Below are 20343 nucleotides of genomic sequence, written 5' to 3'. Positions count from 1 at the left end.
AATTTTGACAGACCAGACCAGACCTCACATGAAGGTTGGAAACAAGAGCAAGTGGATTATGCTGGATTGTTACTGGTGGCTGATAATGCAGCACCATTGCAGGATTGGCCCGCAATAACAAAACCGGACCCCTGCAGTCTCCCAGGAAAATACCCGTTATGGCCAATCTGACCCTGACAGGTTGCACTTATCTTGATAATGCTGCCAGCTGTCTTCTGAGCCTCTACAGGCACTGGATGTCAAGTGGAGCCTTGACTTGCTTCATAAACATTGTGAGCAATTTCAATGCCCTGTAAGGCCCCCATGCTGCAGAGTATGGCACAGTGGCAGGACCTGATGGATTGGTGGGGGTAATAGAGGTAGCAGCACTTCGTCACGAGGAGGCACAGGCACTGAAGAGGCATCCATTGCAGCTATGTAAGACAGACACCTTTTCGTGCTTCAAGGACCTACAAAGGGAGCTGATAGCCCTGCGTAAAGGCAGCCACCCCCATACCTCTGCTCGCATGTTCCCCTTATGCCCTGACCCCCCACTCCTGATGGGACCGAGCCCTATGGGTGATAGTCACGGAGTACTTTGTCCCTCCTTCCCCCTCTTCCCGCAGAAACAACCTTTTACATACCAATGTATTACCCCACTCACAATTGCAGACTCCCTTAGGGGATAGGTGGGTTCTCCTCATCCCCTAGCCTTGTCAGTTAGTGGAGACACCTAGATCGTACAAAATCACCCTCCGAGTATAAGGGTAAGACTCACAGCTGGATTTATTGTTCCAAGTTACTACTTCACTGCATATCTGTACTATATCATACAGAGCGTGTATGTCTGCACTGTAATATCTAACATGTTAGCTCTATGACAATGCTTTCAAAACCCAATAATGATGATTTTAGAAATCTATGAAAAATGTTTGTGTGTGCGAGAAACAGAGAAGGAGTTAGAATAAATAAGAGTTAGTGTGTGTGAGTTACTTTATAGGAGTGAACATGTGTGAGTGTTAGTAAGTGTGACTGCATAAATGAGAGTGAGTGAGTGTGAATCAGTGAATGTGAATTAAATCACTAAGACTGATTGAGTGAGAGATAATTATGCATGAGTGTGATTGTGAGTATTTATGAATATGAGTATAAGTGAGTGAGTGTGTGTCACTGAGAGTACATGAAAGACAGCATGAGTGACAATGAGTACATGGAAGAGGGAGGAGGGGTGAGAGGGGTGAGTGAGGAGCAGGCATGAGTAAGAGAGAGAGAGATGGTGTAAGAGGTTAGGAGTAAGTTTGAATGAGTGTGCTGCTTGAAAGAGAATTTCCCTTAAAAAAAAAAGATAAAAGGTGCCTGGCAAAACAGGAACGGTTTATTTAATAATTAAACATTATGGGGGTCATTGCGCCAAGCGGTAACCGCCGTGCGGCCGCCAATGCGGGCGCACTCCCGCGGACCCCATTACGACATCCCCACTGGGCCGGCGGGCGCAAACCAAGTTTACGCCCGCCGGCCCAGCGGGGATGAGGCCGCAACATAGGAGCCGGCTCCTAATGGAGCCGGCGGTGTTGCGGCCGTGCGACGGGTGCAGTAGCACCCGTCGCGCTTTTCACTGTCTGCTATGCAGACAGTGAAAAGCTGCCCGGGGCCCTGTTAGGGGGCCCCTGCACTGCCCATGCCAGTGGCATGGGCAGTGCAGGGGCCCCCACGGTCCCCAGGACACCCCTTACCGCCAGCTCCTTCCTGGCGGTGCAAACTGCCAGAAACAGGCTGGCGGTAGGGGGGTCATAATCCCCAGGGCAGCGCTGCTTGCAGCGCTGCCATGGCGGATTATCACCGCCGGGGCTAAAACGGCGGGAAACCGCCGGCCCCGGTGGTGCGACCGCGACGCTACCGCCGCGGTCGTAATACGGCTCTCCGTACCGCCAGCCTGTTGGCGGTACAGACGCCACATTACCCCTGGCGGTCTCTGACCGCCAGGGTCGTAATGACCCCCTATGTCCTGGAGAGCAGTTACAGATCTGGTGTCTGAGGCCTGTCTCTTAACGTACTTCAGATTGAAGCAGGTTTTTATACATTCCTCTGAGTGCAAAACAATTATAAAAAACATTCCTTTCTTGGTGAAAAATGCGAACAGTTGTCATGGAGTCATAAATATTGTTTCAGATGCTAAATGCAGGTGGGCCACAACTTGACGTGGACACAATGAGAGCCAGCAAATGCGGGTCCAGATATCTGGCTTGAGGGGTGCATGGTCACTGTGTATGCTGTGTTCTGATTGGCTAAGTGTTCCTAAATACATGTGGAATCTAACTCTATGGTGTTTTGGGAATGCACGTATCCCTCTGGTCATGTGTGTTTGTTTTTTATTGGGACCAATCTCTGGGGAAGGTATTGCTGTGCCTATTTGTGGGATCCGTCTAAGTTTTCCTGTTTGTGCATTTGCCTGTGGGCTAAGTGTTACCCCACCTGTGACCTGTCAGTTATTAACCTTAGGCTTAGGTCTCAGAGTCTGCCTGACCATGTACCTACGTGCCGTAGTAGACGGAGAGTTCACAATGCGGGAATCTAAGTATGGTGATGTGACTTTGATCATGTATGTATCACTGTTTTCTTCGGCATCGATTAGTCCAATATTAACAAGTGAGTGAGGGGATGAGGCACAGGAAGTGTGAGAGTGTGTGTGTAATTGTCTTAGGGGGTGCGTGAAAAAGTATGAGAGTGAAAACCAATGAGTGAAAGTGACAGAGTGAGACAAAGTGAAAGTCAGTGTATGAATGTGTATGTGAATATTTTGAGTGAGTGAGCGAGAGTGTTTGCATATGTGTGTGTGTGAGTCATGCTTAAAAGTCTTTCACTGGCCAGGCATACCTCAGATATTTCTTGACTTATTGAGGTGTCTATTGTCTTCTACTGGCAGTGGCCTAGTTCTTGTAAAGAAAAGCACCCATTGCAAAGTGGAAGCTCTGGTCTTCTGGAAGTAATTCCTACAAAATAGGAGCATCAATGGTAAAATTCGGGTGCTAATATTTTGGAGGAAAATATTGGACTAAGGGAAGGTAACCATGGTATATAGCAGGGACGGGAGGATGAAGCAACCATGGAAAAATGCTGTCCATGAGATAATATGGGGGTCATTCTGACCCTGGCGGTCGGCGGTGAAGCGGCGGTAAGACCGCCAACGGGCTGGCGGTCTTTTTTCATGTATTCTGACTATGGCGGTTACCACCATGGTCAGCCGCCGCTTCACCGTTCCGACCGCCACGGCGGTAACGACCGCCGGGCTGGAGACCTGGGTCTCCAGCCCGGCGGTCGTCACATACCACCGGCGGTATTCCAACCCGCCTGACCCCGGCTTACCGCCATGGATTTCATGCGGTTGGGGACCGCCATGCAATCCATGGCGGTAAGCACTATCAGTGCCAGGGAATCCCTTCCCTGGCACTGATAGGGGTCTCCCCCACCCCCAACCCCCACCCCGACTCCCTCCCCTACCCCCCACCACCCCTGCCACCCCCAAAAGGTTGCAGGACCCCCGTCCCCCACCCCGATCCCCAACATATACACACACATACACACATACAGGAACGCATTCATGCACATACACACACCCCCCCGCATTCATGCACGCATTCATGCACATACACACACCCCCCCGCATTCATGCACGCATTCATGCACATACACACACCCCCCGCATTCATGCACGCATTCATGCACATACACACACCCCCCCGCATTCATGCACGCATTCACACACCCCCTCAATATACACACACCCCCATGCACACACACAACTCACAACACCCCCCACCCCCCTTCCCTAGCGGACGATCACCTTACCTGTTCCTGGTGATCCTCCGGGAGGGAACGGGCAGCTCCGCCGACACCGCCACGCCAACAGAACACCGCCACAGCGAATCACAGGTCGTGATTCGCTGGGCGGTGTTCTGTTGGCGTGGCGGTGGAGGTGGTGCTACCTCCACTTCCCCGCCTGCTGCCAGTATGGCTGTCGGCGGCTCTTCGTCCGGAAACAGGCGGAGCGCTGCCAACAGTCAGAATGGCCCATGCGGAAGACCGCCAGCTCTGGCGGTCTTCCGTACGGCGGTCCCTCGGCGGTCTATTGAAAAGACCGCCGTGGTCGGAATGACCCCCTATATGTATATGTAGAAGAAGAAAAGATCTCTACACCTAAATGTCAGAACTACTCAGAGTTCTCTAAGCCTGAATTGGTATTTTGTGTAAGTGTGTGTGTGTGTGTTTGTTTGTAATATTTGACATAAAAGGGGCACACATCACAAAACACTGCCAATGGCACACTCAGGTATAATTCTTACTTTTTAAGCAGTGGATCTATGCAATTCTGCAGCTGTGTCTTTTTTGCATAATTACTGATTTGCCACAGTAGCCACATAATCCATCCTCTGCTGCATATCCTGCAGATTGTAATGGAAAAATAATTTTGTTTCTCACTCAAACAGATCAAACATTATTACAAATGTGTTGATATATGTTCACATGTATGGTAAGACCCTTCCCAAAGTTTAACTGGTGATCTTACAGTTGCGTATTTATTTATTTGGTTGTTAAACTGCTACTAATGAGGTAAGATCTTTACCCATACAGTATTAATGTGTGGAAATTGCAAAAACATAAAGTAATACTTCAGAAAATGTGTCACTTTATGTGTCACAATTTGCCTTTTCTTGCTGCATAATTTAGTTAACCCTGCTGCATAATTGGTGCTTCCCTGCCACATAACTTCCGTGGCCCTGAATATAGGTGTGGCCCCGTACAAAAGAGTCAACATTTTGGGAAGTGTTGGACTTGATAGGCACACTAGGAAGGTACTAAAATATTTCATTAGTGCCTTTTCAGAGTGTGTTGCTTTTCAGAAAATTTATTTGATAATTATACTTTAAGATGCATCATTTGACAACATTTTTTCAGAATTTTCTGGGTGTTGAGAAGCCCCCAATCCCTCTACATACAAATCAGATTTGCTTGCTACACTTTTTCTCTTGCATTTCTGGCACAGAATCTTCCACATCACTTTCAAAGCTCACAAACCGCCACTGTTCATAGACCATTTTTAAAACTACTAAGGGCAGAAACTGAAACAGATCACATTTACCTCAGGGACTCATCACTAATGGGTCTCATTCTTTTTGCCTCTTCCAAAAAGTGCCCACATATCCATCTTTACTCCATTTGTCCTTAGGAGACAGAGGTTACATTTGTTCCTAGGCATACATTATCTCCTTATGTTTTGAGAGTTAGGCCCATGATGGTTGGTATTCTCAATCAGGACCAAAAACACATTTATCCCAGAATTGGTATTATAACAGGCATGGGAAATTTCTTCCTAAGAGAGTATTTTCCATGCTTGAATTTCATCAGGCTGAATTTGTGCAGGGAAAAGTGCACCGTAGTGAGATCCAAAGCTGTGAATCAGGGAAAAATGAAATAATGTTGCATTATTCCCCACTCTAAGGTGCCAAACTCAGAATAGAGTAGCAGTACTGCACTAGGTAAATACAACTCCTTGTTGCATGGGTATTTCCTGTGTGTGATTTAACTGTACCAAAATAATGGTGGTCATTCCAACATTGGCGGTAAAAGGTGGATACCGCTGTCAGAAGACCGCCAACATACCGCCGCGGTAAACCGCCACTGTCATTCTGACCCACAACACGGAAACCGCCAAAATACAGACACCCACAAAAGTCCGCCACACCAAAGGCCAGCAAGAAACTGGCGATAACCAAACCAACACCGTCACTCCAACAGAAATACACCCACACTATCACGATCCACAAATCCACGCAGCGGTCTTTCAAACGCGGTATTCCATTGGCGTACACACCGCCGCGCTCAAAATACACACACACTTACAAAACACAGCCACATTGGACAATTTCAAATACACACACCTGATACACATACGCACACCCCTCCCACACACCCAATTAAATATAAAACACACACCCACATCACCCACAAACCCCCACTCCTAAAAAAACGGGACCACGCACAGAGAAATAGAGAACCGAGCACCCAGACGCGCATATTACCATCACCCAGCACTATTACCACGCACTTCACACAACACACCAATACACATCACCACACTTAGCACCACACAATCCACCCCACACATCACCTACACCACCCCATGGCACCGCAAAGACACCCCAGGTTTTCTGAGGAGGAACTCAGGGTCATGGTGGAGGAAATCATCCGGGTAGAGCCACAGCTATTAGGAACACAGGTGCAGCAGACGTCCATTGCCAGGAAGATGGAGCTATGGAGCAGAATAGTCGACAGGGTCAACGGTGTGGGACAGCACCCAAGAAATCAGGATGACATCAGGAAGCGGTGGAACGACCTACGGGGGAAGGTGCGTTCCGTGGTATCCAGACACCGCCTTGCAGTGCAGAGGACTGGCGGCGGACCCCCACCTCCTCCCCCAGAATTTACAACATGGGAGGAGCAGGTCTTGGCCATCCTGCATCCTGAGGGCCTCGGCGGAGTATCTGGAGGAATGGACTCTGGTAAGTCTCATCTTCACTACTTCATCCCCCCCACACCACCAGCATGCCAACTCATACACCCACCCTCACCCTCACCCCCATCACTCCTACTCCTTGCAAATGTCTCACCATCACAACCCACCCATCCCAACACCAAGCCCTGCATGCGACCACAAAGCATGGACACCCATCACCAAAGCATGCCCACTGCACATACCCATCCCCCCCAAACCACAGTCACAAAAGCCCCCACACAGGAATGCAAGCACTGGGGTACACAGGCACCCACCCATTGCACACCATGGCACACACAGATGCAATAATCATGGTTTTATACCCCAGCATGACCCCAACGCAACGTCACCGCGCAGGAGGGTCCACAAATGTCCACTCCACCCCCAGAAGAGGCCCACAGTGATGACAGCAGCTTTGTCGACCTGGATCTAGATGACCAGCCCGGCCCATCGGCGACCTCGGGACAGTCGGTTCCCCTCAGACAGCCACAGGCCACAGCAGACATTCCCCCCTCTGGGAACACCAGCACAGCACCCACCCAGCGGGCCCATACCTCTGTCCCCAGGACACGTCAATCAGCGGTGTGTCCACCACTACAGGGCACCCAGGTTAATCCACCACCCCAACAACAACAGGGACCTGGGGGCAGTGGCAGTGGTCACACGGTCCAGGAGACAGAGGCCCAGGGAAATAGGGGAACTGGGAGGGCTGCTGTGCGACAGGGGGGGACAGGCCCAGGGAACCCACTCTCCATGAGGCCCTCTCCAACATCATGGGAGCGTACCATCATTCCCAGGAGACAATGGCGACGGTACTGGCCAGGTTTCAGGAGACCCAGCGCCTGCAGGAGGACCAGTATTTGGGGTTCAGGGAGGACCTACGAACCATCAGTTCCCACCCTGGGCACCATTGTAGGGGTTCTGAATCTGGTAGTCACCACATTGCGGGACACTGTGGCACCACAAAGGGCCCCTCACACTAGCATGGACCAAGAACTGCCTACCACCTCCGCCGGCGCTAGTGGACAGGAGGCCCCGCCACAGGACCAACAGGCCACCAGCACCCCACCCCCTGCAGAAGGAGAACCACCCCGCAAGCGGTCCCTGAGATCCAGGAAGAAGACAGAGTAAGATGCCAAGACCCCGCCAGGAAAGGATACCACCCTGATTGTCATCCCACTGTCCCACATTGTCACCCTGTCCATCCTTAAACTGCCCCAGCTCCACTTTCCACAGGCATTTGGACAATGCACCTGTGATACTGGACTCTGCCATGGACATTCCTCCACCATCACCCCTCACCAATTTGCAACCACCCACCAATATAGAGCACTTTAATAAACACAGTTATTGCACACAAAAATCAGGAGTCTGGCTGTGATTTTGAACAAATGTATTAGACATTACCGTGCCAAAATGCTTATTTACATTGTGGTGCCAACATACCAATGTCACACAGGTGTAGTCCATGCGGAAACAAAGCAGATGTCACACAGTGGGGCCCACATCTCTGAAATCGGAAGGGAAAGTCACAACTCAGTTACCATACACTGGGTGAAAACGACAGACAGTAGAGAGGTAGTAGTGTTTAAGTACATGTAGTATGCCGGTGTGTATTCTTACCTGTGTGTCATTGGAAATATTGCTGTATTACTGTGTCCCTGTTGTCTATGTCGTCTTCTTCGGCTTCCTCGTCTTCACTCTCCACAGGCTCCACAGCTGCTACAACACCACCATCTGGACCATCCTCCTGCAGAAAAGGCACCTGTCGTCGCAAAGCCAGGTTGTGAAGCATACAGCAGGCCACGATGATCTGGCACACCTTCTTTGGTGAGTAGAATAGGGATCCACCTGTCATATGGAGGCAGCGGAACTTGGCCTTCAGGAGGCCGAAGGTCCGCTCGATCACCCTCCTAGTTCGCCCATGGGCCTCATTGTAGCGTTCCTCTGCCCTTGTCCTGGGATTCCTCACTGGGGTCAGTAGCCATGACAGGTTGGGGTACCCAGAGTCACCAATTAGCCACACACGGTGCCTCTGGAGTTGCCCCATCACGTAAGGGATGCTGCTATTCCGCATGATGTACGCGTCATGCACTGAGCCAGGGAACTTGGCATTAACATGGGAGATGTGCTGGTCTACCAAACATACCATCTGGACATTCATGGAATGATAACTCTTCCGGTTTCTGTACACCTGTTCACTCCTGTGGGGGGGGGCCAAAGCCACATGGGTCCCATCAATGGCACCTATTATGTTGGGGATATGTCCAAGGGCATAGAAATCACCCTTCACTGTAGGCAAATCCCCAACCTCAGGGAAAACGATGTAGCTCTGCATGTGTTTCAGCAGGGCAGACAACACTCTGGACAACACCTTGGAAAACATAGGCTGGGACATCCCTGATGATATGGCCACTGTTGTTTGAAATGACCCACTTGCAAGGAAATGGAGCACTGACAGCACCTGCACTTGAGGGGGGATTCCTGTGGGTTGGTGGATAGCTGACATCAGGTCTGGCTCCAGCTGGGCACACAGTTCCTGAATAGTGGCACGGTCAAGCCTGTATGTCAGTATGACATGTCTCTCCTCCATTGATGACAGGTCCACCAGCGGTCTGTACACCGGAGGATGCCTCCATCTCCTCCCATGTCCCAGTGAACGGTGCCTATGAAGGACAACAGCGAGCACAGAGTCAATCAACCCACAGGTACGTCACCACAGCTTGCACAGAACACGATTCTTAATCCATAGAATGGCTTGTATGAGTGTTGATGCAAGGCCTAGGTATGTGTGACGCAGTAAAAAGTAAGCCATGTGGGCCCATGAAATGGCGTCTGCCTGACCTGTAAAGTGCGACAATGGGATGTGAGGTAACTGCGCTGGCGTTGCACACCGTGGCGGTAGGCGGTCAATGCAGCATTGGTTAACATTGAACCCTATGGGTCTCAGGAGCCAATGACGATGTGCGCCGGCGGTCGCGGTACGCACCGCCGTGGACGTGACTGCCATTTTCTATCTGCTTAATCACTCGATACCTGATCTTCGACAGGAGAGGACCTACACTGCAAGTGCTGCTGTGACCACGGTCTGGAAGAGACAATGGCTCATGCGACTGGGGAAAGGGCCCCTGCCTTCACTGCGGAGGAGTTGGATAAACTTGTGGATGGGGTCCTCCCCCAGTACGCGCTACTCTACGGTCCTCCAGACCAACAGGTAGGTACACAGGGAGCATGCTGTATGGGCAATGCCTGTGTGGAGTGGATGAAAGATAGGGGGGGTGAGAATGAGGCGTGCATCAAACGACGGTGAGAGCATGTGCCACATGGCAAGGGTAGGGATGGGGGGGCCACTCACATTGAGGGTGCAGAAGGTAATGGCTATTCTTCTCCCCCTGTACATTTCATATAGGTCAGCGCCCACCAGAAGATCGATATTTGGCGTGCCATCGCCAAGGACATCAGGACCCTGGGGGTCCACCACAGACGGGGCACACACTGCCGGAAGAGATGGGAGGACATCCGCCGCTGGAGCAGGAAGACGGCGGAGGCTCAGCTGGGGATGGCCTCCCAACGTGGGAGGGGTGCCAGTCGGACTTTGACCACCCTGATGTCCCGGATCCTGGCGGTGGCCTACCCCGATTTGGATGGGCGCGTGAAGGCATCACAGCAGACACAAGGGGGTGAGTACACTCTCATTCTGCTGACTTTGCGCGCAGTGGAGGTGTCTGGGTGGGGGAGGAGGGCTGTGGGTATCCCTAGGCCAGGGCGATTTCTGTTGGCTAGGCCCCTCCGTAAGGTATGGCCCTGTGCCCCCGCCCCCCACCTCTGTAGGGTGCCAAGTACAGCTATTCATGGCCCTGTGTCATCTATGTGTGCAGATGTCGTCCATAGGCTTGTAGGCCATGTCCCAGGGATTGAGTAGTCGACCCCAAGTGCGCGACATAGTGCAGGGGGCTTCTGTGTCTGTCCTGTCCGCCAACGGTGTCGCCAATGCAAGCACTCAACATTTCTATTTTCTGTCCCCCCCCCCTTTTTTGTGGTCTTCCTGTTCATGTGTGCATTAGCATCATCAGGCGGAGGAGAAGTGGCATCAGAGCACGAGGGAGCTGCATCCCACATGGCCATGGAGGGCCACGCAACAGACTCCGAATTCACCACTGGGACAGAGGGCGAGGGGAGCTCCACAGCGGGGACTCGGGCAGACATCAGTGACACCGACTCGTCCTCTGAAGGGAGCTCCCTTGTGGTGGCGGCAACATCTGTGCCCCCGCAACAACAGGTACAGCCGTCACCTTCCCCACCAGCACCGCCCTCCCAGCAGCCCCTCAGCGTTTGGCCCGTGCCCGCTCACCCAGGAAGGTGGGCATCTCCTTCGCCCCAGGCACCTCAGGCCCTGCCCCAGTCACCCCTGCTGCCCTCAGTGAGGAGGTCATTGACCTCCTGAGGACGCTCACTGTTGGGCAGTCTACCATTTTGAATGCCATCCAGGGTGTAGAAAGGGAGGTGCACCAGAGTAATGCATACCTGGAGGGCATTCATTCTGGTCAGGCGGCCCTTCAGCGATCGTTCCAGACTCTGGCCTCGGCACTGATGGCAGCCATTGTCCCTGTCTCTAGCCTCCCCCCTCCAACTTCCTCTACCCATTCCCTATCACCTGTACCTCTGCCTATCCCAGACACACCATCAGACCAGCCTGCACATACCTCAACACCCAAGGGTAAGCTCAGCCATACATAAGCACCACACATCCCACAGGCAGTCACACAAACAACATCCACATACAGACATACCAACACCCACTGCCTCCACTGTGTCCCCCTCCTCCACGTCTCCCTCCTCCCTCCCTGTCACCTCTCCGTTCACACCTGCATGCACAACATCTTCAGCCACTACGTCCCTCAGCAGCACACACACCAGAACACCCCGCACACATGCAGTCACCACCCCCACTCCCTTTTACACGCCCCCTGTGTCTTCTCCCAGTGTGTCTGTGCCCCCCCTTCCAAGATACACAAACGCAGGCAGCCACCCACCCAACAGCCATCCACCTCACGACAGCCTCCAGCCCAAGCACCTGCACCCAAAGCCACCAGACTTACAACTCCTACAACCACAACCTCTTCCCCCACTCCCATACCCACTACACCTACCCGTCCCACTGCTCCCAAAAAGTTTTTCCTGTCAAAACTCAACCTCTTTCCACCAACTCCCCCACCCCGTCCATGTCATAGGACTACAGTTAGTACCTCAGCCACGACAAAATCGGCCCCTGTCATCACAGTCTGCCATGGACAGTGGAGTGCCCCACCCACCAGGGCAGCCAGTTTGGTGCGAAGCCAAGGCACGGGCAGCCAACCCCCGGAGAAACATCCCAAGATAGGCAGTGGCCGGCTGGAGAGGGTGAAAACTCCAGGGACTAAAACCCCTACCAGAGCTCCGGCAGTGAGTGTGGAGACAGCTGGCACACACCGCCCAAGGTAGGGAAGGGCCACAGGCGATCAGGGAAGGCTGGGAAGGGCAGCACGCCTGACAACACCGCCATCAGCCCAGCTGGCCAGGAGGGCCCCGCCAGCCCCATCCCAGGTGGGCAGGAGGCCACCAACAGCCCCAGCACAGCTGCCCAGGAGGGCCCCGCCAGCCACAGGACAGATGGGCAGGAGGGCCCCGCCAGCCACAGGACAGGTGGCAAATGAGCACCCCGCCATAGCAGGGACCGCTGAACTGGGCACCGCCCTCTCAAGCACAGCAGAACTGGGCCCATCATCTCAAGCACCGCTGAACTGGGCACCGCCGTCTCAAGCACCGCTGAACTGGGCACCGCCATCTCAAGCGCCGCTGAACTGGGCACCGCCGTCTCAAGCACCGCTGAACTGGGCACCGCCGTCTCAAGCACCGCTGAACTGGGCACCGCCGTCTCAAGCACCGCTGCACTGGGCCCATCATCTCAAGCACCGTTGAACTGGGCCCTTCATCTCAAGCACCGCTGAACTGGGCACCGCCGTCTCAAGCACCGCTGAACTGGCCACTTCATCGCAGGCACCGCTGGCCCATGAGCGGCAGGGGCTGGGCCGCATCTGTGTCGGGCAGGGCTGCACGAGGCACTCTGGGCACCAGGCCCCCTCCAGAACAAGTGGAGACTGTTATCCACTTGTGAGACTGTGGCTTTGCACTCCCCAGGATTGAACAGTGGTCAGCCCACCCACTGTCTGGACTTGTGAGACTGTGGCTTTGCACTCCCCAGGACTGAACAGTGGGCAGCCCACCCACTGTCTGGACTTGTGAGACTGTGGCTTTGCACTCCCCAGGATTGAACAGTGGGCAGCCCACCCACTGTCTGGACTTGTGAGACTGTGGCTTTGCTCTCCTCAGGATTGAACAGTGGGCATGGAAGCCCCTCGTGGATCTGGCGTCGTGCACTCATCTGGCTGAGGTGCCCCCCCTTCCCTTCCCCCTGAGGTGCCTGTAGTTTTGCTATCTGATGCCCCTGCAGTGTTCTCTCCGTTAGAGTCAGGTATACTTTGTGGGCTTTGCCCATGTGATTTGGGCCCAGTGGTCCACGGACAATGCCTGCTACAATGCTCAGACTTGTACATTTCTGTATATAAGAGTTTTTGATGTGTATATATATTTTTTGGCAGTATTGCAATATATTTCAATGTTTAAAATAATTTCCTTTTGTCTTTGCATTCTTCCTGGGGGTTTGGGGGGTGTAACTGTGCATTGATGTGTGTGTTGTAGTGGGTGAGGGTGGGGGTGGGTGTGTCGCGTATGTGTGTCCCCGAAATTTTTTCCCTCCCCTGTGTCGTAGGTGCAGTACTCACCGTTGTCTTCTGCGCCGGCGTTCGTGCTCCTGGTAGAGGAGCAGGAAGACTATCGCTGGGAGTATGTGGAGTTCGGGTTCCATGCTGTCCTGATTCCTCGTGGGGTGTATGGAGGTGAGCGTTTTCCCTTCGAAATGGCTGTTTCCGCCGTGTTTTTATCGGCGGGGCTACCGCCCCGGAAAAGGTGGCAGATTGGTAAGTTGTGATACTGTGGGCGGTATATTGACTCCCACCTGTCTGTTGGCGGTGACCGCCGCGCTGTTTGTTTGTACCGCCGTGGCGGTCGGTGTGTTAAAGTGGCGGTCTCTGTTGGCGGTTACCGCCTCGGTCGGAATTCAATTTTTTTTACCGCCAGCCTGTTGGCGGTTTTGCCGCCGCTTTAACACCGACCGCCAGGGTTGGAATGACCACCAATGTCTCTTATGAAATGTGGGCATCAATGGCTCAGGTAATTTTCTATGACAGAGTCCTCAGCTAATCAAGGCATCTCACTCCACATGAGATAGCAGACCTGTTAGATGGGGTTTGATTGGTGATGTAGCTGAGCATTCATGTGTGTAATTCGATTCCATGTCTGAAGACTAGCAGGGGATATAGTAACAGATGATCTTCAGCACAATATTGCAAGGTGGGGAAGTGGGACCTGAGACAGGGGTACGCTGTGTGCTTTACATCAGCCCATTTTCGGCTGAGTTTTCAGACACACTGGGGACCAGGAATGGATCTAATTTAATTTCCAGAGTCATGCAAGAAGGTGGATTATTTTGTAACTCAGTCACTTTTTTAAACAAATGAGATACAAAAATCATTTTTTACACAGTACTTAATTTGAGCCTGAGGATTCTGATGTACAGCACCTTGACTTAATTGTTGCCTGCTACTGTGAATCTCTGAGCCTCGAACCTCTTCTCCTAAACTTGCATTGCCAAGGACACATACTAATTGAATATCTTCTGGCTGCAAAAGAATACAGTCCCCTGCGAAATAAGGTCTCACACCTCGGCCAAATTCCCAGGCAGGGAGACTTTAGCCCTTCCAAGACTTTAGCTGAGCCTCACCCAGCAAACGGCATCTCTCAGAGGAACCTTGCTGTGTTGCTGTGCTGACCAGTTGGTTGGGAACTCCGTGTACCAGGATTCAGCGCCAGGAGAAGGGGGCAGAGCCTGAAAAAGTGAGTGACTGAAAGCGCGTCACGCACCTCCGCAATGCGGGACACACCCGATCTAAGCCCGGGCCAAGGGTGGGCCCGTCCGCGCCTGTCAGAAACGGGAAGAGGCCGGGCCACACCTCTTGATTTTAAGGTAGACTTTTTTGGTCTGACATTATACTTGTTTCTAGCTATATCTATAGGTTCTTTCGATACTAATTACAAAATTGGGAACCGGAAAGCACAAGGAAGTCCTGTGACAGCAGTCACATCATCTAAAATTCCTAAAACCATAAAAACCTAAAGAGATTTTCCAACTGTGCTACCAACGAAATTGACACTTTAATCGATGAGGTGGAGTCTATGTTAAATGGGAAGAAGACCCCGAGCTACAAAAGGACCAACCAGTGCCCCCTTTTCATCCTTTTTTAGGCCTAGAGCATCCCAAAGTGCTAACCCAGCTAGTGGCATGGATCCCGCCCTAAACTTGATAATTGCAGAAGGGTTCGATGATGCAGCTGATCTCAGGGCTAAAAGACAAAGGCCCTCATTACAACTTTGGTGGGCGGCAATCGCCGCCTTCTAAGTTGTAACCGCTGTGCGGCCGCCAATGCGGCCGCACTTCTGCGGTGGCCATTACAACATCCCCACTGGGTTTCCGCTCGCCGGCCCAGCGGGGATGTCGGCCGCAACACAGAAGCCGGCTCCAAATGGAGCCGGCGGTGTTGTGGCGGTGCGACGGGGGCAGTTGCACCCGTCGCGCTTTTCACTGTCTGCTATGCAGAAAGTGAAAAGCTCAATGGGGCTGTGCCAGGGGGCCCCGTGACTCCCCTTTCCGACAGCCTTTTCATGGCGGTTCCTACCGCCATGTAAAGGCTGGCGGGAGGGGGACTCGTAATCCCCTGGGCAACGCTGCAAGCTGCGCTGCCCTGGGGGATTACAACCGCCAGGACCAACGTGGCAGTAAACCGCCAGTCCAGGCGGAAGCGCCGCAGTCGTTATACCAAGGATTGCACCGCCAGCCTGTTGGCAGTGCAATCATCGAAACAGTCCTGGCGGTCTTTGATCGCCAGGGTTATAATGAGGGCCAAAGTCTCATACAAATGGTAGATGTGGTGTTGCTGATGGAACTACTACAGTGCATGATATACCTTGTTCCAATCGCTTTTTTGCATTAGGAGACCTTGATCAAAACTTAGAGAAAGGTTGTGCTGATTCCAATTTGCAAATGTTAAGCAGTCAGGTTATGGGTGGGAATTTCCAGATAGAAGTTGTCCATCTAATCATGGACCTAAATCAAGAGGTAAAGGACCTAAAACAAATGCTGCCTGAGGCTCTCACCTTACTTCGCCCGGAGGTTAAGAAGAGGGGTGGGGAGATTCCGTATAAAAAAAGCTTTAAATCCACCCTACGTACTGCTAAAGATTGGAGCAAGGAGTCCGGTGCAGGGCCCGATAAACTATTGACCAAAACAGGACCACAATTGGGATCTGTAAAAGCTCCCAGAGCATCTAGCTGCAGTATCCATCTTTTGCAGTCTAGCTCCTTTATAGGAGAGCTACGGAATACCCTCGGTAGGCAACCTACAGGGAACAATTACAACTACAAAAGTGACTATTCAATCTATATGTGCAACGTCCCGAAGTTAGCAGAAATCACGTACGAAGATAGTGTGTCATTAAGGAACAAGGCCACCCACTGGATAAAGTGTGTCAGGAAATGTGGCTCCATTATCCATTCAGATATTACTTTTGCTAAGTGCCATATAGGCAAGCAAGGCCACCTGGATACTGTGGAGCTAGTTCTAGTTACTCCTGACTTGGTCAAAGGCTTGACATCCCTGGAGGCCCGAAACCCATTATGCAATGGACATATATTGTTCTTCAATCAAACTGTCCCGCCGGGGATACCCTAGCTAAGGAATCATCTCCTACCCCCGTAAGTGGGGTCGTTACCACGGGCTCAGTCGAGCCATCTTCTCCTATTCCAACTGTCCCTTCTGTGGTCACTCCCTGGAGTGAGTGTGAGTCCTGGAGCAAGCGGCTGAAATCTCCAAATAAAATGCCAAGTTCTAATCTATCAGACATTGATTGACTGGGAGAAGCAATAGCCCCCCTGAATATTATTCCATTGTACGAGGGTGGGAACTTATGTAGGAACTTGGAGGGTAGATCCCAGGAGTCCATCATGGGGAGTGCCACTCAGGATGGGAGACCAGGGATAACAGATGATTTAGCAACCCTGCCTTTAGTCCCTCGCTATAATGTTGGCACTGTCATCTATCATCGACCTAGGCCTCTCCACTCTTCTTTAATTTCCCGGACTATAGCGAGCTTACGGAATAAGATTGGTGATCCGGAGTGGGGTTCTCTTATTGACTCCTGTAGTCTTTGTCTTTTCCAGGAAACATGGGCCACTACTAATGTATATAGACAAGGGTATATTTCATTCTGTAAAGAGGTCTTTTCTTCACCTGCGGGGAGGTCAGGAAGGGGTCTTATTACGTGGGTAAATATTTCCGAGGTAGGGAAAGCGAAGGAAATCTACGTGAATTCACCTGAAATCTTGGCGGTTTCATTTAAATCAAAAATGGGTTAACCGCTTTTGTGCGTTAATCTATACAATAGACCAGGTCCGTCTAGTAAAATCTCAGAAACTATATCCCTGCTAAATATACTTGTGGCTGACCTACTTCCTTTGCATTTTGTTATCATAGCCGGCGACTTTAACGCTTCCCTAGAGCACAATTCCCTACTTGCAGAGTTAACCCAGGAAGAGGATGCAATATGGGGAATCCCACCTTTTTCCATGGTGAGAAACCAGCCTAAATCTAGCCCAAGGGTGTTGCAGATTACTGAGCTAATGCTGCTTTATAGCCTACAGCCATGGAATGGGCGTTTTTCTTCAGATATTCCAGCACGTTCTGTTTTTTTTAGAGGGTCCTATAGCAGCCTGATTGACTATCTGCTGATTGCTGTTAGGATCTGGCATGAAATTAAGAAGCTTAAAGTGGGAGACCAATGCTAAAGTGATCACTTCCCCCTTTTGTTAGAGTGGGTCAGGTGGTTTCCTGGTTCTGGGCCAAATAATCAAGATCAGAGTGTTATGCCCTCCCTGGAGGTGGCTAGCAATCAGTGTGTATTAAGATGGGTGGCTTTTACGAACAAAGGAGCACTAGTAGCTCAAATGTTTGATTTGGTTTCTAGGCATACAGTTGGCCTTGTATCCAACCCCTATTCTGCTGACCAATTCATGGCCAAACATGTTGAGCTCTTTGCTTTCCTGAAGGCCCTTTTTATTAGGGAAAATAGAGGAAGCGTGTGGCGTAGAGCGCTTAAACTAAATCCTAGTTTAACAATGCCTGCAGGAGGGCCAAGCATAGCCTTTTGGAAGCAGTTAGACAGCAGGATATACCTGCCATAATGATGGCAAGGCGTGACTATGCTGCTGTAATTAAGTCTATTAAGGCCCAGTGGGTGAAGGATATTTGGCAAGATTTGATGGTAGCAGCCAGGGATTCAGATACAAAGCGATTCTTGTCCCTGGTTTCCCAAGAAGGACGAAATCTGAGCCCTAGGCCGGATTGCCACATCCCTGTAAAGACTGGGATCCCCTATTTTACTAAACTCTACAGCCAGGATTCTGCTTCCACAGTAGATATAGAGGTTGCATATATGGATAAGTTCAATGGGGCAAGTGCTATTGCACCGTTCACTAGGAAAGAAACAGAGGCAGCTATTATGGCCCAAAAATCAGGGAAGGCTCCTGGGCTAGACGAGATCCCATCTGACCTGTATAAGTCTGATTTGATACTATGGGGGCCTTATATTAATAGAGTCTGAAATGCTATTCTGGAGAGTAACATCTTTCCCCACTTGTGAAAAGGTGCAATAATTGTCCCTATCTTCAAAAAAGGGGACAAATCAGCTCTGGGAAATTACAGACCGATTAGCCTTTTAAATAATCTCCAGAAAATCTTTCCTTCCAGGTTTTGGGTAGGCTCAGAGCCTGGATGGAAGGAAATGGGTCCGTAAGCCATTTGCAAGCGGGCTTTATGCGAGGGACAGCCATGGTGGACCAGGTCTTCCGCTTTCTTACAATCAAATGGAAGGTGGTGGACCTGGATGGTGGTAGGCTGTTCACCGCCTTTGTTGATCTCAGATATGCTTTTGATCTAGTACCCCATCCCAATCTATGGGAGACTCTGGCAAAAATTGGAGTCCCGGGTCCCTTGTTAAATTTGATTAGGGAGCTGTACTCAGGAGGTTTTGCTAGAGTAAGGTGGGGGAAGGACGGAGAGATATCTGACGAGTTTCCCATACAGAAAGGTGTTAGGCTGGGATGTGTTTTGGCTCCAACTCTTTTCTTACTTTTTATAAATGTCTGTATTCCATACTTACTTGATAGCTTAAATGATGCCCTGAAATTGGGTGGTATCAAGACACTGTGTTTGCTGTTCGCTGATGATACCTTGCTTTTATCTCAAACTGCCCCTGGATTATCTAGGCTTCTAGAGAAGTTTTTGGGGTTTTGTAAGGGTTATGGCGTACAAATAAACTGCACCAAAACAAAATGCATGGTATTTGGCGACCCAAAATTTAGAGCAAAGAAGAATGTAGTGTTGGATGGTGAGATTCTTGAACGTGTTAGTGACTTTGACTATCTGGGAATTAGACTAGAAAATTCCCACAAATGGACATCACACCTTACAAAGGGTGTTATGTCCCTTAAATAAAAGACAGGGGGCTTTTTGAGATTTGCTGCTAAAACACCCGCCTTTCCTATCACACCTGCAGTGGATATTTATAAAGTGCAGGCCAGAGCGGGTGCTTTGTATGGTGCTGAGATGTGGGGCCATAGTAAGCTTGATAATACGGAAAGAGCAGAGAACTTCTTTATCAAGGCCCTGCTAAAAGTTCCTTTGAGTTCTTCTATCTTGCCCATCCGATTGGATTTAAACTTGTATTCTATCGCTGATATTGCCACCCTGAGACCGCTTCAATATTGGATTTGGATTTGGTCTACTGCAGTGTTAGATCCTTATAGGATATGGCTAGGAACGCTTTTAAGAGACACTCAGGTTGGAAAAATCCCATGGTGCCAGTATGTAAAAAGAGGTTTTCTCAAACTTTGGCTGGGCTCCTATTGGACAGATCCTTGCATCTTCCAAAAAACACCCCACAGATTTTGAAAGATGCTTACTGGGTGAGTGTACAAACATCAACCCTAGTAGCTGTTCCGTTGGGTACTATGAAGGACAGCTTTTTATCATTTAACTGTCATTATGAGTTTGAGCATTTATTTGATACCATTTTACATCCTGCTGCACGTGCACTTTACCTAAGATTCAGATTAAGATCCCTACCAGTGTGCGATCTTACTTCCAGATGGAAGCAAACAGTCTGTCAGATCTTTGCCCGATGGGGTGCAATACTAGGGAAACAATTAGCCATCTTTCATTCTACTGACCCGCATATAAAAACCAAAGGGCCCGCTGGATAAGACCTCTTTGTAACTCTATGGGAATTAGGGATCGCCATTCAGCTCTCAGGATTTGTTGTACCAGTACCCATGGGCCGGTGGTGTGTGCTGTGGCAAAGTTTTTAGTAGCCACATGGTGTATTAGAGCAAGCTTTTTGACACAATATTCATTTAAGGATAGAGACTGTGTTTTTAATTGATTTAATATTGTTATTTTTAGATTTTGACCATATATTTGTATTATACCAGACTTCTTCCTAGCATGGGGAAAAAGGTTAAGGTTTTAGGAATGTAATTTATTCGTTCAAGTTTATGGTGTTATTTGTTTGATCTAGATTATAAGCTTGGTTAAATATTTTATGCCA

The sequence above is a fragment of the Pleurodeles waltl genome, chromosome 3_1 (assembly GCF_031143425.1).
Source record: "Pleurodeles waltl isolate 20211129_DDA chromosome 3_1, aPleWal1.hap1.20221129, whole genome shotgun sequence".
NCBI lineage: Eukaryota > Metazoa > Chordata > Amphibia > Caudata > Salamandridae > Pleurodeles > Pleurodeles waltl.
Note: the sequence above shows the minus strand (reverse complement) of the source record.